Source organism: Chiloscyllium plagiosum, chromosome 20 (assembly GCF_004010195.1).
Source record: "Chiloscyllium plagiosum isolate BGI_BamShark_2017 chromosome 20, ASM401019v2, whole genome shotgun sequence".
In the NCBI taxonomy this organism is placed as follows: domain Eukaryota; kingdom Metazoa; phylum Chordata; class Chondrichthyes; order Orectolobiformes; family Hemiscylliidae; genus Chiloscyllium; species Chiloscyllium plagiosum.
The window spans coordinates 39,555,765-39,567,629 of record NC_057729.1 but is presented as its reverse complement, the minus strand read 5'-3'; the positions used below and the strand labels follow the sequence as shown (position 1 = coordinate 39,567,629).

The 11,865-nt window shown below is 41.5% G+C and overlaps 1 protein-coding gene across 2 annotated transcripts in view; it reads right to left on the bottom strand.

The window, feature by feature from the left end:
* LOC122560192 (disks large-associated protein 4-like) overlaps window positions 1-11,865 on the bottom strand; it is a 589,090-nt gene that overhangs the window by 547,462 nt on the left and 29,763 nt on the right. For both annotated transcript variants that reach the window (XM_043710586.1, XM_043710587.1), the window contains exon 2: window positions 4,013-4,083. The gene's annotated coding sequence lies outside the window, so the exon portion shown is untranslated. The remainder of the gene's footprint in view (window positions 1-4,012; window positions 4,084-11,865) is intronic.

Below are 11,865 nucleotides of genomic sequence, written 5' to 3'. Positions count from 1 at the left end.
ACGTGCAAACTCCACACAGTCAGTCGCCTGAGGCGGGAATTGAACCCGGGTCTCAGGCGCTGTGAGGCAGCAGTGCTAACCACTGTGCCACCGTGCCGCCCACTGTGCCACCGTGCCGCCCACGGTGCCATTATCTTTCCTTATTTTCATTCTTTCTTTTTCCTCTCACCCAATCTTTCTTTCTCTCTCTCTACCTCAGTAGTGGATCGGACTCTCACTCATACTTCCACCAACTTACAGGTCAAACTATCTTTGACTTGGAGAACAAGACAAAAAGTTTAAAAGGGACAAACTATGAGATGGCTTGCATCAGTAAAATTTGAGCCAATAATCCCTGAATACATTTGTTGACCGTTTCCCCAGTGCATTACTTTCAAATGTTATTGTATTATTCATTTTTTATTATGAATAAATGAGTAAATTTGGTGCCAAGGCCCACCAGCTAAAAAGAATGACATATCTGGAATGTATCCATACATTTAATCCAATATGGCATCTTAGAGTTATAGAGCTGTACAGCATGGAAACAGACCCCTCAATCCAACCAGTCCATGCCAACTGCATATCCTGAATTAATCTAGTCCAATTTGCCATCATTTGACCTATATCCCTCTAAACCCTTCCTATTCATTTACCTTTCCAGATGCTTTTTAAACGTTGTAATTGTACCTGTCTCACCACTTCCTCTAGCAGCTTGTTCTATACATACACCACCGTCTGTGTGAAAAAGTTGCCTCTTAGATCCATTTTCATATCTTTCCCTTCTCACATTAAACCTATACCCTTTAGTTTTGGACTCCCCTACCCTGGAAAAATATGTTTGATTAAAGTTGACAGGAACACAAATACAGTGTTCATATATAAATCAATATGTAAGTATACGATCTTATAATGTTTTAAAGCTTACTGAGAAAACAGATTTCAGTATATTAATATATCAAGACCTTGTCTGTGAGGAATAAGATTAGATTCTCCTACAGTGTGGAAACAGGCCCTTCAGCCCATCAAGTCCATGCCAACCCAACGAAGAGTAACCCCCCAGACCCATTCCCCTGTGATTAATGCACCTAACACTATGGGCAATTTAGCATGGCCAATTCACCTAACCTGCACATCTTTGGACTGTGGAATGAAACCAGAGCACCCAGAGGAAACCCACATAGACACGGGGACAATGTGCAAACTCCACACAGTCACCCGAGGCTGGAATCAAACCTGGGTCCCTGGCGCTGTGAGCCACCATGCCACCCTATTAGTTGATATGTGCTATCCTCTACACAAATGTATTTGATGGGGAAACTGATTTTCCTAATTCTGATATAGAATATAAACTTGAATTCATGAAAAATGTCAAACTAAAAGGATTGTACATAACATTCTGATATTTGAAGGGTAATTTACATGTACATGTCTTATCTGCACAACAGTAAGAAATGAACTATTAAATCGGATAAATGCAATTTATATTTATGGACAGTTAAAAATGATTCACATTTTGATGCCAAACCATTTGAAGATGGCACGGTAGCTCATGGTTAGCATTGTTGCCTCACAGCCCCAGGGAACCTGAGTTTCAATCTTGCCTTGGGGACCGCCTGTGTGGAGTTTGCACGTCCTCCCTGTGTCTGTGTGGGTTTCCCCTGAGTGCTTCAATTTCCTCCCACAGTCTGAAGATGTGCAGGTGAGGTGGATTGGCCGTGGGAAATTGCCTATATTGTCTAGGGATGCATGGGTTAGCCTGGGAAATGTGGGATTACAGGGATAGGGTGGGATGCTCTTTGGAAGGCTGGTTTGGATTTGATGGGCCACATGGCCTACTTGCACACTGTAGGAAATCTATGATTCTAAGAAACAATGATCACATTTTCATCTAAAAAAATGAAACATGAGCATAAATATGGTTGGCAAAATGCTGAATTGTCCATAGTGTTAGGTGCATTTGTCAGAGGGAAATGGGTCTAGGTGGGTTACTCTTTGGAGGGTCGGTTGGACTGGTTGGGCCGAAGGGCCTGTTTCCACACTGTAGGGAATCTAATCAAATATAATCAAATATAATCAAAACAATGTACCCAACTGAAAATCACCTTGATGTTGATTGTTAATATTCATTTGGTAGGTCAGAATTTCATATATTGATTGGAAGAAAATACTTCTTCAAATTAAACATTGCACAGTTTGGACTTGATACACAATGCAGTTACATGAATCGTATCAGAGATTCATTACTATCGAGACATTAAGCATAGGGATTCAATCGTAAAGTAAAATGACAAACAAAGGCAGAAGATTCCAAATTGCTTGAGGTCTAATTGAAAGGAAAACTACTTGCATATATTTAGTAGCAGAGTTGGGTGTATAATTTCATTACCATAATCAGGTTATGGTTTTGTGCAGGGGTTTCAAATTACAGGTGGCAGAACATGTTTTGATTGAACAATTATCCATTGTGCTTTTATATGCTGAAGTGGGAGATGACACGGGCAGGGTGATACTAGGCACACAGACACACAAGATAGCCACTAAGCCATAAGTTGGCCACTTGACACACAAGATGTCCGCCGGACCACAATATGGAGAGAGACAGCAGAGCAAACACAGATACTGTCTGGGGTCACCAGAATGCCAGCACAATGCACTCACTAGTTGATTAGTTTAAGATGGGTGGGGGAGAGAATACACATGAGTGCTGTATACTGCCCTCCGAAGTGTCTGGGTCCAGCCAACACCTTTGATGGAAATGTTGTTTGATACAGATTCAATACAAAGTGCTAATAGCCAGGGCTGCAGTAATCATCCTTCTCAGGAAGAGCGATTAGCATCCATTACTAGAGCATAGGACTTCCGTACATTAAAACTGACAATGTCTGTGCTGAAACTGACAATGACCGCGCTGAAATTAGCAAAGGCTGCATTGGAACTGACAATGACTGTATCGAAACTATCAATGATTCTGCAATGTTTACAACAAACAAACTATATTACGGAGACATTAACCTCATCATTGACCTATTATATTACAAAATGTATAAAAGTATCTTGACATGTGCTCCAGGGTGAGAGAAGACTTGCAGCTGACCACTGTGCTGTTGGTGTCTTTCTCTCCCCGGAGCTCCGGTATTTCCATGTACAATAAACTCTGTCGTTGAACCCCGACTCCGAGGCTGGTGATTTTCCCCACAACAATGCTACGAACTCTACAATAGATTTGATAGCATTGCTCACTTTGATTTATTGGCCAGACTCTCTGTCTTTTGCAAGTATGCATCAATTGGAGGATTACAAGCATTAAAAATATTAATGTGTAACTACATAGAATATAAACACGACGTCAGAGTTTGCTCAGGTATATTCCATCTGTTACATGATGTGGGTTCAATGTTCAAAGCACATATTTAGTGACATTTAGGATGTATTCAGTAAATCAAGTCTATGGTCTTCTGAGTCATGGAAAAGAGAAACAAGGCAATGCAACATACTCATGAGCTGAGATCTTCTGTGTTCAAATCCTAAAAGTCATATATGGATGCACTCTCAATTCTGGGAAGATTATGGCTTCAACCTTGCCTGCTGGTCATCCGTACACAATTCTCATTAATGATCAAGTGCAATTCTGAGGGACAGCAGCATTGCTGGAGATGGTGTGCTTTGGATGAGATTTAAAGTCAAGGTCTAGCCTGTTTTTTTATGTTGATGTTTGAAGATATAATTGTACCATACAAAGAAGAAACAAGGATTTCTCTTATCATCCTAACTAATACTTCTCTCTCAATTAGCTTTATTGCATTCTACATGTTTTATGGTTGCATTTATGCATACCATGCATAATAGTCACTGCACTTCAAGTTAATTGTTCATATTTAAAAACATTTCTGATGTGAATGAAAGTCTTTCTCTGCACAAAATTAATCTTACTGTGCGTGCTGTCTGACAAAAGTCGTTTAGATAGCAAGTCAAAGTAATATACAATATCTTGAAGCAACTGAGCAAGAACAAATTTGAAATGTTCACTTACTTCACTTGGAAATGCACACGATAGAGTTCCCTTAGAAAACAGCCTTGAACTATCTTGCACAATTCAATCTCCTTTAACAAATGAATAGAATAGAACACAGCCATCAATTATTGTGCACAATTCTCATCAAAAACATGTATAAGAGAGCATTATACAATCATATTATCCATTATCTTATAATTAACAGTTCACTTTGACTGTTCTTAATTCACATATTTTTCTCTATACCAGAGTATAAACATAAATACACCTTTACTCTGGAATATGAATGAAAACTCTTCTGATTTTGAAGACAGACTGGATTAAAGTATCACGTTAAATTCCCAAATGACATAATCTTTTTCAGTGACATTATCCCAAGCTCTGACAGACAATAACATTCACCTTGGAAACAGTATCCATTTGTGAAAGCAGTACAGCTGCCCTTGGCACTGACATAAATACTTCCTACTGGTAATGATATGAGCTGTTTCAGGTGTTTTCCTTTAAAACAGACAGATTACAATAATATCAGGGCATACTGTAAGACCCTGGTCAGTTTTCGATAGTCTTTACCAACATTCATCATGAAAGGAGCCCCTCAGTAAGCCAGCACTATGAGTCTAATGTTAACCATTGCCCAGCAGGATAGATAAACATGATACATTTCCTCAACAATTTTTAAAAAAGGAAACATTCCTTTCAAGCCTATAACCAACGTTGTTTGCTTATTATCATTTCCCCACAAAAATAATCAGGAACTGACCTTTTGAATTCCTTTTTATTTGGATTGCCAGCTGAAACAGGGCATCACTTGCACTACACATGCAGTTGAATTTTCCTAGGCCTTGAATGACATGGGCAATGATGAGAAATTTGGGACAATGAAAGAATGAGATTCTCGACATCGAAAAAAACAAGCCTGATTTCCCCCTTTAGCTTTCAAAAGCTAGTACAATTATAACCATATTTGCAAATACGAGCATCTTATTATCAGTTAATCACATCTCATTTCTATGCATTTCATGTTTCTCCAAGGTACCAGTGAGGAAATAGACTGCACCAATTCCCCACTTGAATCCTGGTGCAGTTACCGAGTAGGTGTGGATTGTTGGTGTATTCTTCAGGTCTCACATTGCCCATCATTCCACAACAACTCATGGCATGCTCTGCATTCACAGAAAATATCAGTCTCACCACGTCTTCATAGTTGATTTTGGACTACCTCAGAAGACACTTCACTGCTGCACATTCGACCTTGCCAACACTTTACGTAGAAGTGCTTCTGCCAGGTCATTTTTGCATCTTGAGTCTCTGATCTTATTTTCTTACCACCAACTTACTTTGAGCATAGATGGGTGCTCATAGTATCTCTAGCTTGTCTTGCATTATAGCTTGAATGGTAAGCCAAGCAGTACTTCATGTTTGCCAGCACTGACCAGATAAATAGTTGGGCATGTTTCTGTCCAGCAATATTACACCAACAGCTTGCATGGCAAACACACTTACATGTGCTTCATTAAATGGCCAAGTCTAAAGGGAATGGTCCATTGTCAAGTGAAGGAGCAACTGATCAGTTAGCACGTTGCACCACACTCATTCAAAGGCATCATCAGATTTCTGTCAAGATGGGTGGCCATGATCATTTGGGCACTTAGTGCAATCAGGGTCTGGGGATTGATGCCCTTCTGGTCTGAGGTATGGGCTACAATCAGTTCTCTAGACCAAGACTGACCATTCTAAGGAGTACAAGATAATTAAGTCATGCAGCTGCAGAAACATCAGTCAAGGGTCTCGTCCATCCTCAGTCAGGCTGCCCTCACAAGTCAGTCTGGGGACCAAGACACAGTAAGTCCAGAGGTTTTAGAAGGCAGATGTCAAGAATGCAGGTAGTTCTTCTATAATGCGACAGCTGCATTCTTGTGCAACTCCACATTATAGAAAAATCGCACTTTAGAAACAGTGCTTAAAGTGTTGGTGTAATCATGTTACAGCCAGCACGCATTTTAAAAGTTCTTGCTTTAGAAACAGCGTCTCCAATTTGTCAATCGCCTTACAGCGAATTCACATTTAATGAAATGCACGCTATAGTAGAATGACCTGTAGTTATCAGAAGAATTTCCATGCTGCACTGGGGAAAGTAGGAATCTCAAATGTGAGAATTAGAGCCATTGTGCTGGAATAATCACAATGAAAGGGGAAGCTCCAAATATAAGGATGAGCTCTGATATACCATTGGATGGCACAGGGTACTATAGGATGGTTTTTTTTGCAAGTCACCATTACCCTGACTACAATGCTTGTTGGGTGGAGTTAGGGAGGGTACATTGTGATAGTGGACATACTTATGCAATATTCCAGGAGCTGAGGGGAGAAAATTGGGGATATTCACAAAAGTTACATGAAGGATGGTGGGAAATCATGGCTAGCTTAAAACACAGTGTCAGAAGCACATCCAAATCTGAATTGCACAATAGGATGTAAACTGGCTCCCTGAATAATCAAAGTGGGTAATATAAGCTTGTTTTGCTTTCTTCACAGATGCAGTGGGCAATGTGAGACACTCCAAGGGGCAATTGCATTAATCAGAAATCAATAAAATTCAGTGATGACACGCATCCATCAGGTTATTCTGCACGTGCAGCTCATGCATTAACTTTTGTGAATATCCCCAATTTTCCCTCCTCAGCTCCTGGAATATTGCATAACTATGTCCACTATCACAATGTACCCTCCCTAACTCCATCCAACATGCATTGAAGTCAGGGTAATGGTGACTTTCAAAAATAATCCATCCTCTAGTACCTTGTGCCATCCAATGGTATATCAGACCTCATCCTTATATTTGGAGCTGCCCCTTTCATTGTGATTATTCCAGCACAATGGCTCTAATTCTCACATTTGAGATTCCCACTTTCCCCAGTGCAGCATGGAAATTCTTCTGATAACTACAGGTCATTCTCGTATAGCGTGCATTTCATTAAATGTGAATTCGCTGTAAGGCGATTGACAAATTGGAGACACTTAAGACTAAGATTTGTATTATGCAAACATTAGAATGTCATTGATCAATTAATCCAACTAAACTTTGTGAAGTAAAATTGATCACAGGTGAAGTTAAAGGAGTCACCAGCATTACTGAATTTTCAAACGCATTTCGAAAGTCTTGTAACTGCAGAAGGACATGGAACTGCTTTCCTCTCAGTGACAAATGTAAGCAGGTGAGCCTTTCTATTCAATGCTGCATTTTGAGGCCAAATGAGTTTGGTGGCTCAAGGACTAGTACTATTACCGCTGTTCAATGTCCCAATTTAATTGCACAACAGGCTTTGTGATGCATACATCTGCACAAGGTATAGTATATCAATCATCGAGGTATTTCATGGTCTTTCCTCTGGGAACAACTGTACTGTAGCTTATCTTAAATCCTCATTTGTGGTTGGTACAACTGCTCAAGAACCACAGCACTGACAAGGTGTAATATTCCTGATAATCACAACATAGGTTCACTGCATCCTTCTCAAATGAATCTAACAATGGCATGTGCTATCATTGCTGTTACATTGTTACAAAAACAGCACAAACGAGAAGGTTGAAAGATGTCAGGAAGCCCAGGAACAACAGCAACCTTCAACAGATGCTGAACACCTTCCACATGAAGAAACCACAGCAGAAGGCCCTCCAGGATACAGAGACCCAGAGTGAACCAATCACACGATAATTTCTGCTCGATGGTCAAAGCTGAGCGCAGGGGCAGACTGAGGATTTCTGGAACACCATAATGTCTGCTGGATTAGGACTTGCTGATAATTCTCAAGGAATGGACACCCATGACAGAAGCACTTAATTTTTATGGAAGTGGCTTGTTCCAAGTATCCACTAGGAACCACTAGGAACCTGTGTGGAATCTCCCAATCCTTAACCCAAAACTCTCTGGGGGTATATGTGCCACATCTCAAATGACCAGAAAGATCATTCTAAGTATGTTGCTGCAAGTACCATGACAGCAAGTGGCATCTTGCTTTGCTGACAGAGACATGGAGATTCTGTTGAACAAGTTGGTAGATAGGAGAGCTTTCCAGCAGAGAGCACAGTATCATATTCTGCACACATGGTTGGAGATAGTCAACAGGCCAGTGCTGTTCCCATAATCAGAAGGAATGCACAGACATGCTACAAGAAGATTACTGATCTTCTGCTCCCCACATGGATAAGAGCTACCATCTTCCCTCTGAACCTCACACTCACTCTAACTTGCCACTGCACACCACATGCTCTGTTGCATGCAGCTTGTTAATTCAATGTCTCTGATCTGCCGCAATCTCATAAACTACTAGTTATTCGTGGTCCTCACTGGGGACACCCTGCCTCCAAGCGGCAGTGTCAATTGTTAGCACTGCTGCCTCACAGCACCAGGGATCCTGGTTCAATTCCAGCCTCAGAAAACTGTCTGTGTGGAGTTTGCACATTCTCCCTGTGTCTGCGTGGGTTTCCTCCGGGTGCTCCGGTTTCCTCCCGCAGTGCAAGGATATGCAGGTTAAGTGGTTTGGCCATGTTAAATTGCCCATAGTTCCAGGGATGTGAAGGGTGGGTGGATTAGCCATGGGAAATGCAGGGTTACAGGGATGAGGTGAGCCTGGATGGGATGCTGTTCAGAGAGTTGGTGTGGACTTCATGGAATGCATAGCCTGCTTCCACACCATAGGGATTCTATTCCAATCTATTCTATTATCTGCTACTCCTGCACCACTACTGACAATTCCTCCAGCCACTTCCATCTCATCCAGTTCCTTCCTTTGGTCTCAGTGCAGGAGACTGTCTCATCATAGGTGAGAAAGGATGAAGACCTAGGGTATCTGGCCAACATTTGCCTCCACACAGACAAGGGACCATACACAGGTTCCCAAAAGACTCCTCTCAGGACACTCCAGAAGTACCTTCCCTGTCCAGCTCCACACTGCCTGAGATCCCCTATCCAGTTGCCACAAAGAGGAGTGAGCCTGCAGTGAAGCAGGACACTCTTAACATGTCTAGGCCTTTAGCCACAAGCACCCCAGGGATACCTGTCCAAATCTTCAAGCTCCACTACAGAGCAGGCTTACTCTATCCCAGGACTACACCTAGACATCAGACTCTGGACTGCTTTATTCTGGTGAATATGATACACCTCCTCTCAATGTCCCAATGTTCCATCTTGGAAGCCTGCTGCCACACCACCAGCTCTTCAGCATCCTCTCCTTACTTTCTCTAGTTGTGCAGAGCACAGTATGTTAGGATTGTTCAGCATGCTCTCTCTGGAGTGTGCTGCAGGTCCTCCCCACATCAATTCAAGTATCAGGATTTATCTTAAGGAAACATACTCCATGAAAGCTCTGGTGGGAGAGTGTATCTGCATTGTCCCTCCTTAAAGGAGTCGTTAGCCATAATTGGAAAGGAAAGCCCTTGTCTTTTAGCAGCCATCCTTCTATAGCATTCATGCTATCAGATAAGGTAGGAACTCATGATTTTCTAGGCATCATGGCAGCTTCCAGGATTCCTGAAAAAGTTTACAATGTAAGATCCCAGCAGCAGTCAGCATTTCTGACTCTGCACAATTCGACAATGCACCGTGGAGCCTGGCTCCATACTCAATGAGGGGTCCAATGGGACATTGACTGAGAAAAGTCGCAGCAGGCCACAGAGTGAAACCCTCAAAGTGTCCCAAAATTAACACAGCCAAGCATGCATGATCCAGCCCATGCTTTTTGTTTTTTCATTCACTGGCTGTGGGTGTCACTGACGAGGCCAACATTTACTCCCCATCTCTAACTTCCCTGAAATGGATCACTTGATTGACTACTTCCAATGACAAATCCTTTCTTAAAGGACATCGAGCACCAGATGGGTTTTTAAAACAATGATTATGCAGTCGCCATTAGACTTGCTTTTAAACTCACGTTATATTGAATTCAAGTTTCACCATCTCCCATGCTGGATTAGGGTTACTCATGCCCCCAGAACATTTGAATTTATACCCCCAGAATATTAACCAGAAGTTGTGGGTTACAAAAATCTAGTGACATTACCACTGCACCATCTCATGCCTAGTTGAGCTTTAAGGGATCAGATGGAGCCCTACATATATTAGCTGCTATGATCACAAGACTAGTGCAGGACAAGGTTGCATATTATAAAGGACACTTCTTTGGGTTAGACTGGCACCCTGGCTGCTAGGTCCTATACTCTTGGAATTACACCATCAGCCATTCCATTGGCATGAAGGTGGCAGCTATGACTGGAGAGTTTTCAGCCCACTTCTTTCATTGAGGTGACCCAAAAGAAAAACTCCCTCCAATTTACATTTGACCATCATCAGGAATCACTCGCTAATGAGTACGATTATTCACTGAGAAAATTCCATCTCACCTGGTAATAGATTCTATGGATTCTTGCATGGCCGATGAACCTGATCCCAGGGTCACTTATCTGACCACACCTTAAATGGGTGCATCCAGGAGGTGAAAGTGATTTTTGATCTTCAGAGTACTGACATTCCTTTCTCTGGCTCCCTTTCTATACTTCCTGTTGACAACAGATGTTCTTGAAGAACTATGTCCCTTCATACAGAAGGTTCCTCCTGTGATAAACCTTAGAAGGATTCACTATATAATCTCCTTGTCCAACTCTTGAGTATTAGCTCCCTGGGTAACAGGCATTGGCCTGCCTAGCTGGAATTCGTCACCTGCGTCCTTCATAAAGCAGACCCAGGGGTTCTAATGGTGTAGTGGTAGTGTCCCTACCTTTGAACTAGGAGTCCCAGGTTTTGGTTCCACTTTCTCTTGAGGTGTCTAATAACTTCTCTGAGCAGGTATCTAATAAAGCAGACCCAGGGATAGGCTTGCAGCACTGTCTGTCCCAGGTTGGGACTAGCCTATGTATGCCATGAGCAATGGCTCGGTTTTGGTGTTAAACAATAAAAAAGAATGATCCTTTCCAGTCGGGCTTCCTGAGGTATTCCAAATCTATGTTAGTTTCTCTTGCATATGGACGGTGTACTCTAATAAATAGGATATAAGCAAAGGCCAGCAATGAGAGACCTTTAGTCAAGGTTATCAGTCACATTTCAGTAGTTTTTGTCACACTAATATTGATGCTGGTTCTTTTTTTCTCTGAGAACCATTTCTGTTCCAGCAAGCTGTCCAAGATTTCTACAAATACATCTCCATACACACAGTTCAAGAAGGTTTCACAAATGTATTTGACACTGATATTATCCTAGCATTTACTTACATGGATTTTTTCTTTACAAGGTGCTCTAAATGATGCGTACTAACACGTTACCTTTTCTGTGTAAAGCTGAAGAGCAATTTCATTGTCTTCCATGATTGAGATTTTATAATGACGTTGGCTGGTGAATGGCTCTTCATTTATGTTAAATATCTGCATTCAATAAAGCAAAGGAACTTATTTCAGGTCCTACAACCTAAAGATTGCTCTGTGGAGTGAGGAGGTGGTGACAACAGGTGTAGTTCATAATATCTTTAATGAAACTCATAAATGGAACTTGGTATGTTTGAGAAATTAGTGATTTTGGTGGTGCGAGGGCATGTAATTCTAGTTAATTAAGATCCATTTGAAGTTTTCCTGGCTTCAACTGTATAACTATTTGCACTTCCAGCTCATAAATAACTATAATCTGAATAGTCAGCACTTTGGATCAATGGTAGCACTTAAGGCTCGGAGTGAGAAGGTTATGAATTCAGCAAGTAAAGAACTGAGAACAAAATCTTAAATGATTCTTCAATGCAGAACTGAAACACTGAAGGTAGGAGGAAGTGAGGACTGCAGATGCTGGAGATTAGAGTCGAGAGTGTGGTGCTAGGAAAGCACAGCAG